Source organism: Alligator mississippiensis, chromosome 3 (genome assembly GCF_030867095.1).
Source record: "Alligator mississippiensis isolate rAllMis1 chromosome 3, rAllMis1, whole genome shotgun sequence".
Classification (NCBI taxonomy): Eukaryota; Metazoa; Chordata; order Crocodylia; family Alligatoridae; genus Alligator; species Alligator mississippiensis.
Genome location: NC_081826.1, coordinates 49214247 through 49225948, shown reverse-complemented (window position 1 = coordinate 49225948; position 11702 = coordinate 49214247).

The window sequence follows — 11702 nt, the reverse complement described above, 5'->3', positions numbered from 1 at the left end:
TATATGAACACATTTATTATCGCTCAGGAAATATGCCAGATTGACAGCAGTTAGCGCTGAAACTTCTCTGTGGAATAGATACATCAGCAACAAAGAATGCTTCCTCCACACTTCTTTGTCAGGGGATCACTGCTAACATTCAGAAGATGGTTCGGTCTCTGACATATTCAGTGCCGAGCCATACCAACTAGTGCCAATTCTGATGGTGGATTTTGTTGGGCGGACACTAGTCAAGTAGGCATTGGATGATGACCACTTGCTCGTTACAAATAAGCCACCGAACAGCTGTCAGGTGTTAATGGTTTTCAGTTGATTTAAATTGGAGGTAAAGATGAGAGGGTCCTTACTTCATTACCAACTGCTCAGGACATCAACTCCCATATAATTAAGTAAATACGATGTTATTTTTTTTAAATGGCTAATTAGGCAAATATGTAATAGTACCGGAGGGGTTATCTGATTTCAGGATTGAGGATAATAATATTTGTGTGCCGGTTGTACTCTTTTGCCTCCTTTGTGGCAGTTCATACTAATTGTGGAAATTCTGTTGGTTCCTATCAGAAAGAAGTGATACAATGAGGAAAACAGTACCATTTTCCTTGCACACTACTTTGTGTAACCCACCTAACCACAGTCGTGTCTTTTCTTTCTTTGCGCAGCAGGGAACTTCTCCGCCTAATTTCTCTGTCAGGCTATTTGACCAATTAAATGACAGTCAGAAGATTTGTCTGCACTAGTTTAATTTTAAATCTATTAAAAATTAATGTAGGTAGATGGCACAAAGCACCATGTAGACTCTTATTTTGGGGTAAGAATGTTTTTTTTCTTTTTTTTTTAACCTGTGTTTGGAAAAGTAATAGTATAAGCTAAATCAGTGAAGCAAGTCACACTGCATTGAAATCTGTCTCCCAAATTATTGGCACATGTTTAATTAACTAAACTTATTTAAAAGCAGATATCTTTGTTTGGTTCAGTAAAACAAAGTTGTATGTGGATAAAGTTAAACTACTTCTGACATATTAGCAAGATAGCTTTCATGATCAATATTTCACTGGTGTGAGTAGGAGAAATTTTCCATGGTAAAGATTTTTATTATGAAGTATTTAATTAGTAAATAGCATTCTCCACAACCCTGGGCAACTTACTTAACTTTGTTGTGCCTGCTTTTTCTAATATATCTATGAAACTGCAGTAAAATCTTTTTTGTAAAGTCAGATTTTACAAATGTTTGTAAAGTGCTATATATATATATTTAATCATAATTGAGCATAGTCTATGGAGAATGTACGGGGCAAAGATTTCTGACTTCCAGGGTCTAGGTCCTTTTCCAAGTCCTCTACACCAAAGGTGGTCAACCTGTGGTAGGCATGCCACAAGTGGTCCAGGAAGTCTCTGTACGTGTTTTATGTTAGACTGGGGAGGGGAGGGGTAGCACAGCGGCAAAATAGGGCATGGAACAGAAAGCAGAGCAGCAGATTAGGCAGGCAGGAGGAACTGGAGTGACACTCAGGAAGGGTGTGGGGTGGTGTGCCTGCCAAAAAGGTTGGCTCCCACTGCTCTAGACAATGTGAATTCTAAGGGTTTTGTGATTACAAGATGTTTTTTTTTGCCAAATTGACTATGATAAACTTTATATGCCAGGTGGTTTTAGTATTTTGCAGCATTTCAATGTCAGTATTTTTATTAAGGCCATCTAACTCAGGGGCGGTGGTGGAGAGGTATACTATCCGATTTAAAGATACTGATTTTGCTCCACTCTAGACATAACTGTACAAAAGTGGGATGTTGACTTGAAATAAGAAGGATGTTGACACAGTCTTTTTTCTCATCTGTGCATCTTGTATCTTTTGATGTATAGCTTGTGAACTCTTTGTAGCAAGGTCTCTCTTCTTTATTTGCTTATAAAATACCTAGCACAGTGGGGGCAGTGCGCAGTCTTTGGATCGGGACCTTTCCGGACACTACTATAATACAATTAGCAAATTACAACACCTTTGGTATTTAGGAAAACTATGAAGAAAGAAATACTTCTAAACTTTTTATCCAGGCTTACTATTTTGATTTTGTTTACAGTATATACAGTAGACCAGGGTGTCAAACATATTAGATCCTGTGTCACAGGCCAGTTTAGAACTTGTATAAACCATAGGAGGGTCCTTTTTAAATATATTGAGAAACAAATCCAAAATTGCTAAAAATGAAATGCAAAATGTATATGTGGAAGCAAATGCAATTAAATTTCCATTTCCTATTTCAAAGTTTGTGAATATCTATGGAACATATGCTTTAATTTGGTTCTCTTAAATTCATGCAGTAAAATTAGAATAATTCAAGGTCATGTATAGTGATGACTAATTATTCAGGAGTGACTAGCTATGAAGATTTTGAGATACATTATGCCTTATCAAGATACAATGAATAATGATTTTTGACATTTAAATGAAGGAAAAAGTATATTACAGAACTTGAGTGCAAACTGCATACACACTGGCTCACTATATGAGAATTGTGAGATTAAACAGATAAATGCTTAATGTATAATTTCTTGCTACAGAAATTAAGAGTGCTCATTATAAAAGAATTCTAGTCAGTCAATCAAAGATTTCTGTTTTCCACCCTTACATGAACTCATCAAAATTGAAGAAAATTACGTAAAATTGAATGATTCATTAGTTGTGTTTTGGTGAGCCAAGAAAAGCTGATGAATATCCATTACTTTACAAGCGTCAGCTGGCTTGACAGGTGCTTGGGGCCTATAGGTGAGGACCTTTGAAGTCAAGTAATTATCAGGAGCAAATTCCATTGTAACTGAGAATGTGTGTACATTTGGAAATGACTAGTTTAAAGTATTTTTGTGTAGAAATCAACAAGATTATGTTGAGGATTTAAAGTTCAATATGCCCCCCTCTTTTAGGTATAACACTTGGATATAGCTATAGTTTATTTAAATAAATCTATATATTATTTATTAACATCCATCACAATCTATTTATATTTAAAAATTTGAAAGTTATGTTATAGAAAATCCAAATTGGATTATTTATCTTGCTAATGGACAAACAGCACTTATGGGAATTTTCAGGGCTGAATACTGTCTTTCAGGAACTGACTCATCTTTCAGAAGAGAGTCACAGAATGGATTTTCTTGATAATAGACAATAGAGGAAGCAATGCATCATGAGTAACGAGATAATTTAATGTGGTTGAATTAGAAGGTAGATACGTTTATGGCCCAGTCCTGCAAATATTTAATACTGTGAGTAGTTCTATTGGTTTCAATGGGACTACTTAAATGAGTTATTTTGCTTGTTTGTGTGTTTTCAGGACTGGGGCCTGTGACTGTAAGCTTTGTGCAGAAAATGTTTTTTTTTTTATTTTGCAATATTATTTATAGAGTGCAATCAACTAAGATGCAAGAATCTATTTGATGACTTTATTGCAAAAGCTGCACTGCTGCCACAATAGGTGGATTGTCAAGAGGCATCTGTATATCACTGTGCCTTGTAGCTGATCATCTTCAAGACATTCCACAATGCCCACCTGTGACTTGTAATAATGCAGAACAGTAAACTTCCCCTTGTTAAACTTTTACTTTTGGCATGTAATAAATAATGTAGCTGCTGAAAATATGACATGCACTCTACCTACAGTTAAGAAACATCTACCAGAAAAGTAATCATTTTTTCTTAGTCTCTGATTCTGCAGACAGTTTTTCATATATAAAACTTTATTCACAGGCTAGGCTTTATTCATTAGGCTCATAGACTTCATTGAAACTATTTGAGTCAAGTTACACATGTGCCCAGGTGTTTCTAGGGTGGTGGCATTATTCACTAATGATTCAGTTAATACAATTAACTGTAATACAATTACAACCCATGAAGTGTCTGGCTCCCATGAATTAAACCCTACTGAAGTTGTAATTTTAATCTGATTCTCCTTCCATGTTCATATTAAAATTATTTATATTGTTTTTGCAGCAGTGTGAATGATAAGAGAACCATACCTTACAGATTTTATTGTAAACTTTAGTTGGCTATGTGTTGTCATGTATACATTTCTATACTCCCATCCAGTAGGAGACTTAGCTCATTACAACTCTTGAATTTCCAGTACACTTGACAATTGTTGTTCAAGCAGTTGTTAGAAGAGAAGGAATAAAATAAATATTTTAAATGCTTCTAGACAGGCTGACATCTGTCTCCTGTTCATTAAGCTTCATAGGCAGACAAGGTTCTTTGGTTAAATGGTTATTAAACCTACTAAATAGTTGGAAATTTTTTCCCCAACTGTTTAGTTGGTCTAATAAAAAATATTGCATCCTTTATTAGAGCAACTTTTATTTATCTTTTATAACACCCCCTTAAGCATCAAAACCTTTTGTTTCACAAGCATGATGTAGTTCCATTTACCATGGTTACCAAAGTCTCCTTTGGAATAGCAGCCCATAGAAACATATAAAACAATAGCACAATGAAGGAGCTTTAGCTGGGTTTTCAAATTGTTGACCTACTGACTCACATCTAAATTGCCAAGTTATTTCTAACCTTTCCAATCTTTTTAGTGGAAATAATCTGTATCAACGGCATTCTTTCTGGAGGAATATGTAATAATATTTTGCTCAGTTTTCGTGGTCATTGTATTGCAAGTTCTTTTGATGAAAGAAAGGAGGAAATAGCCAATTTTCTGTGTTCATTAAATAGCATGTGAAAGAATGGCTGTTTCTTTGCGTCATCTTGATACTCAAAATTATAATGGGTTAATGTGAGCAGGAGGAGTTCTATGATCCTCTGAACAGAATATATGCACAATACTAAGACCAAGCTTATTTCTTTGCTGAGGTTGGCATTATTTTTAAGTTAAAACAACAACAGGAAGGAGAAAAGAAGAGGGAAGAAACCTCAAAATTGAAATTTAAGCTTTTCTTTCCTAAAGTTTGGCTGCTCCTTGAGTCTTCCCTCAGAGACATCCTGTGCTCCACAGCCCTTGCTGATCCTCAGAAAGAAGAATGCCCTAATCCTTCACACATCTTGGCTGGAGTTACTAATACTAATCTTATATCATGACTCAACAACATTATTTTAATAGTCAAACAGATGACATCAGGATGATGCAACAAAAGCCCCCTGCATTTCCTACTCAGGGTCTTAGAATTACTGCCCTGCTATGAGAAAATATTGCTATAATAATTACGGAGAAGCAAAGGTGTTGGATGACCCAAAAATGGGTTTCTAAAGTAAGGTAATTTGTTGTAGATAAATGGCAAATCCTTTTGATTACTGTTTGAATTTTGGATGATGTGGGCAAGAATTGCTGGATTAGCTGGCTGAATGCAGGGGAAGCTATCAGAAGTGTTTGATAAATGAAATTTTCTCACATGTGCAGTGGCATGCTGATGGTTGCCATAGAATTACATGAAAAAGCAATAATAATCTATTCTATTCAGGTTCTTATAATGTGCCAATTACCATGGCATCTGAGGGCCTAATACAGATTGCAATACTGCACACAGCAGTGCAAAGTTATTACCAGATGTCAAGAAAAAAATCCATGATCTTTAACAGTAATTACTTACTTGGCATCTTTTTCCTCATGGTTGGGTTGACCCTGTTCCTGTTGTGCTGTCCCAGCTGGTTGTGTTGATTTTTCAGTTTGCTGGGGCCCAGGTGCTTTTGCTGGAGCTGTTTTTTCATCTGGAAGCAGACAGCAATATTTAAATAGTCAGTGTTATTTATGAAAGTACATTTGGGAAAAAGGCAGCTTAGCTTCTGTTGTTTCTTTTATGGATGAGCACTGCGAGTTACAGATGTTGGGGCATGCGGTTTGAACAACTTTCTGCATAAATCTGATCTAATGCCAATTGCAACAAAATGTTTGTAATGAGGGTTTCTTGTGGAAGGTGTATATAATTGGTATTTATCAGTGTAGAATTGTTGGCAGCCAAAAGAACAATGGTTAATGAAGTGCTGCTCCATACTTGCAAACAATTTGGACTCATTCAGCATCATAGGATGGTTTATGTATACAGGTCCACCAGGAAATATTTTGAAAGATTCAGGATATGAAAATGAAAAACAGCTCCCATATGGCTTCTTTGCCATTGCATTTTGATGTTAGTGAAATTATTTATACAAAAAGAGAAATCATTAAAGCTCTTGTTGTCTCAGTCTCTGTAACAGCCCTGTCTGTCTGATGAGTGAAGTACAATTGAAATGTGCCATTAAATGTGTGTAGCTTTTTATTTAAAAAAAATACCCTTCACTTTTTAAAAAAAGATAATAACAAAAGCATTCAGCCAAGTTATGCATGCATTTTGTGTGTTCCCCTGATATTTATCTATTCTTATGTAATTTATTTATCTAATTAGTCTTATTTTTTGTTTAAATTTTCATAATGAAAATAATTTGAGAGCTGTCATCAGCCTGACATGCTGGAAAAAAGGCAGAACAATCAAAGGCTTCATAAATACTATAAGGATAATATGATTGTGGGGGGAAGGTTGGCAGCTGGATCATAACAAATAAATCTGGAGCCTTTCTTCTATGTACTATATTTCAATTTCAAGATACAGTAAAGAAAAAATGTTAAGCCAAGTATTTTTTTTTATTAAATAGTATCAGATTCATTTAATGATTATTTAATGTTAATATCTGCATACAAAAGAGCTCTTACTCATCAGAGTAGATTTTCACAAATGCACAAACAGTTTTTGCAGTGAACTGTTAAACTGCACAGTCTCAAAGTTATTGCTCAATACAGTATTAAAAAAATAAGACCTAATATAGGCTCTTAGCCCTGATGAAAAGCTCCACTGTTCCATGGATGTTCCCAGAGGCATAACAAGTCAGCCAGGCACTTGGTGCAGCAAAACACCTGGGCTAGGGACATTAGTTGCACATAAATCAGTTGAAGTCACCAGAAACTGGTTTAAACCTGGAACAGAACCTGAGTTCAGTGCACATAAACCAGTTTCAAAATGGATGAAACTAGTTTAAGATAAACCTGGTTGAATGTAGTATCAGACTTAACTGATTTGGGTCAAACCGGTTTATGCAACTTTTGTCTCAGACCCCTTCCTGGTTTAAGTTAAATCAGAGTCCCCCAGCATCCCAGATGCTTTGCAGCCCTGTGCGGGGCTGTGCTTTCTGCTCCAGAAAACAGGGCTGGCCCTGTTCCTCTGCTGTCTAGCCAGAGCAGGAATGGGGGCCTGACCAGATGCATGGCCCCCTGAGGCAAAGGGAGCAGGAAGGGGGTATATTACCCCCTTCCCCTACCGGAGGACTGAGGCCCCTGTTACCCATTCTCCCCCTCCCAATCCACCAGCAGGGGTGGGAGCATAGCTAGAGTTGGCTGGCATGGCCCTTGCCACCCACCTGCCTCGCCGGGGGCTGGGGATACAGGGCTGAGTCCTGTTATCGGGACAGTGCTGCTGAAGGTAGAGGCAGAGGGGCTAGCCCAGGCTGGGCTGCCGGGTCCAGGTCTTCCCAGTGGGCTGCAGCTGGGGCTGGGACCAGGACCATGGGGGCTGTGCAACTCCTTGTGCCCAAGCCAGGTGGGGCTGTCATGGAGCCCCAGTTGGCTGGGTAGGGCCCTTCCCAGCCCACTGCAACTGTGTGACAGCCTGGCCCAGCAGCACGCGGGGGGGCTGGTTGGGAAGCAGGCTTCCCTGGCTGGGGAGCGGGCTTCCTGGACCATCTTGGAGGTGCTCGCAGGCCCTGAGCCTGGCAGCTGCTGCCACCACGTTCCCTGCCCTGTGCAGCATCCGGGACTGCAACTCGCACAAGCAGCAGTGGTTTGGCTGAGGCTGGGAGGGGGAGGGGGAGCAGAGCTGTTCTGCCTCCCTTGCTTCCAGCTGTTGCTGCCATGGCCACACTGCGCTGTGCTGCACTGCTCTGTGTTGGTGGGGCAGGAAGCTTCTGCTCAGCACGTGGAGCTCCAGCCCCTCGACACCTTGGAAGACGGAAAGCATCCAGCTGGAAGGCGTCCAGGGGCTGCACCTGGAGCTCCGTGTATGAGGCAGAAGCCACCAGGCTGCAGCTCCCCCTGCCACCTCCCAGAGCAATGGAGCAGCGGCAGGAATGGGAAGGGGAGTAACCGCGGGAGGTGAGGGGAAGCTGTCTCAGCTCAACAGGGCTGTTTTTCTCCCTTCACCTCCAACTGTGGCTCCTGCCGCACCATGCAGCACTGTTTGGGGCAGGGGAGCTTCCTTCCGCCCAGCTGCTTCATCTTGAGCTGGGCTGAAGCTGCCAGGCTAAAGGAAGCTTCCTCAGTCCCATTGCAGGAGCAGGAGCTGCAGGAGGAGGGGAGGGGAGGGGAGGGGAGATAAACAGCCCTGCCAGGCCAAGCCAGCTTCCCCTTACCTCCGTAGTTATTCCCCCTCCTATTCCTGCTGCAGCTGTGCCGCTCTGGGAGGCGGCAGGGTGTGGGGAAAGCTTCAGCCTGGCAGCTTCTGCTCTGTGTGTGGAGCTCCAGCTGCAGCCCCTGGACATCTTCCACCCAGACACCTTTCCCCTTCCAAGGCATCCGAGAACTGGAGCCAGAGCGCCACACCCTGAGCAGAAGCCATGGGGCTGAAGCTTCCCGCCCACCAGAGTGGTGTAGCATAGCTGCAGCAGCAGCTGGAGGCAAGGGGGGCAAGCACCTGGCCAACCCGCTGTTGGTTGTGCAGCAGCAGCCCCAGGTGCTGCACAGGGCAGGGGTTGCAGTGGTGGTGCCTGCTAGGCTCGGGGCCTGCCAGTGCCTCTGAGTTTGCCTGGGAAACCCATGCCCCAGCCAGCCCCTGCCCATGCTGCCAGGCTGGGCTGTCACACAGCTTCTGCTGCCTGGTAAAGTTAGATTAACCTGTAGCAGGTTACACTAATCTGTAAAGATTGAATCAATTTGTGCTCCATCTTTTTTAATGTCTGTCCCTAGCCCTGGGGGTAGAGGTGAATTTCATCTGCCACTGTGCCAGTGGTGCAATTTGTGCACCTGCAACAGCAGTTGTTATTTCCCCCTCCCTCCTTCCTTCTCTCCCCTACTCCCCACTGCTGCCCTAGGGTTACCCCCCTGCCCTAGTTATATGATGTGATGTTCCAAATTTACCAGCAGGTGTTCTTGGCATTCAGAGCTTCCTGGTTGTACTGGGCCTGTCTTGCTTAGGGCCCAAATTTTCATGCAGCTCAGCTTGCGATAGAATTAGCTTTTTGTAACCTGGCATTATTGCCATTGCAGGATAATGAACAGGCACTCTCTTCTCTGTAACAGTGGCAGGATTTTTGATCCTTGGACTGTTTTTGTAATTAATAGATCACTTGAAGTTTGGTCCTAGAAAACTGTTTACCCACCATCATGACTGATTCCATCTGTGCTGTCCTGAGGCTTGCAGTAGTGGCAATGAAGCAATGCCGTTTGAAGAAGTCTTTCTGGTGGTTGTTTTAGGGTCTTGTAGATTAGGGAAACTAGTTGTTGATAGGTCGTAAACCATCAGAGATTTACCACAGGAGCAAGGAAAGGTCACCTTGACTTCCCATTAGTCAAAAACAAAAAGCATGATGACTGAGAACTGGGAAGTAGGCCTTTTAATCGCTCAGGAGTTTTGCAACCATTATAATTCAGTCTATGGGTCCTGGAGATGGGGATGTTTGCGGTGGTATTGAATAAAGCAGTTGAACATCTAACAGGAGTTACAATTTCATTCATGTAGAATAGGACAGCTATTCTATGCTGCACTGCTAGGTGTCAGGAGTAGGAGGGGACAAGAAACAATCTACTCCACCCTAGAAATCAGGCCGTTCCAAGTTATTTGGCTGCCCAACAGAGCAGTATGTCAATGTAAAATGTCATGGTTAAACATGTAGTTAGTCTGAGTTTGAATTGGAAAAGTCCCACTAGTGGACATCATATTGTTCATTAGATAGCAAACCAATGGGACTTCATACAGATGATCCTTAATTAATGAGGGAGACAATGATTTAGTAGTTGTAAGAGGAGCTAATTTGATCAATAGGATAAAAAGTTTTATTGCTGGTCTGGTTGGAGAGGTCTTCAAATTTGGAGAATTGGTAGACTGGCAAATAGGGGGCCTCTGGTTTCCTACCAGAGCCCTTGAGTAGGTCTGGGAATATGGGGGGGCGGGGGAGCGGTGTGCCTCAAACTAACCCTCAGGTTTGCAGAACTCAACACCTTTGTTTTTGCATGGATTTCTATGCTGGACCAACCCTGCAGTGCTTCCTTGTAGGTTAACAGTGTGATAAAGTTCCACTCTGAATTTAACCAATGTCTGACTCAGTGCTTCCATGTTCACACCAGTTTCTGCTTGCTAAGTACACAGGTATATCAAATGCCTATTTTTCATCCCATTTGCTCAGTATAATCCTATTGACTTTCATGCAGTTGTATTGGCTTCATCAAGCATAAAATCTGGCCTATGGAGTATGCAGCCCTCCTGTCTCCAGTCTAGAAAGAAAGTGTTTCTGTCTTTAAACTTCAGAACTAACAAGCGTCTTTCAAAGGCAGGCATGAAACAGATTGCAGGGGAGCTTGTTTGACTCTGTACTTGATGTATTTACGCTGTGGAGAAAGGCCACCAGGACAGTCAGCATGACATCTCTAATAAACCCCAAACCAGACTGAAATACTAACAGCTTGATCAAGATAACCAAGAAAGAAGTTGGAATGTGGCCAAGAGGTTTGCAACTTTTTTGACCATAAATTGCAATGTCCTTTTAAATCTACATTTCCAAAAGAATGTAATGACTACCTTTATCCAAGATGAGAAATAATCCTTCTCTTCTGCTCTGTTGTGTGGGTCTGTCTTACCCAGGACCACCTGCTGTTGGCCACCCACGGTTAAACTGATTTTATTACTAAGCCTTTGGCCAAGGTGCAGCTACAGAATCCGTTATGCCAACGGCATGTGTTTGTTCTTATCCCCTCTTCTACTCCTCCATTGAGTTGACACTGACCAACTGTTGCTGCAGCAGCCAAAAGATCTCTTCACATACGTGCTCAGATTTCCTTTGTGCTGCTTTAGCAATCTTTTCTTTCTTTTGATTTTTGTCACCTTGAAGTTTTCCAACCGCATGAAAGAAAAAGAAAATGCAACTGTCCTAAATATCATGAGACTTTAAAAACACCAGGTTTTAGATATGTTTTAAGTACATCTTCTGTTTTTTGAGCCTTTGCTGTTCACAATTTTAAGCTTTTCTCTGCAGTTTTCAGAGCTGGAAACTCTGAAGTTTTTGAACAAAAGCTAAAATTGTCTTATGGCTCCAGAAACTGGAGCTTCAAGAAAAGCAGACAATTTGTGAGGCTAATCATGGAATTGAAAGAGTTGGCAGCACTTCTTTGTATTTAAATTCATCAGATAAAGCCTGATTCTTCCTCTTTCTTTTTCCCCACCTTGTATTCAGAACTTTTAGTGCATTCTCTAGTACTATACATAATAAGTGGCAGTTGTAGGCATAAGCAAATTCTTTGGCTATCTAGGATATAACACTGTAGGGATATATTCTTCCTAGGTGTTCACTTCTGAACAAAAATGGGAAGTGCCCCTAAGGGAGACATGGTTGCCTCACTCCAAGGACATGGGAGCACCTTAGGCCTCTGGCCCTAAAAACCGTTGCAATATCTGGGTACACTGAGGGAAGCAGAAGGAGGGGTCGATACAAGACTCATTAGGGCCATTTGTCCTGAAGATGAATATACTGATTCCATCTGCA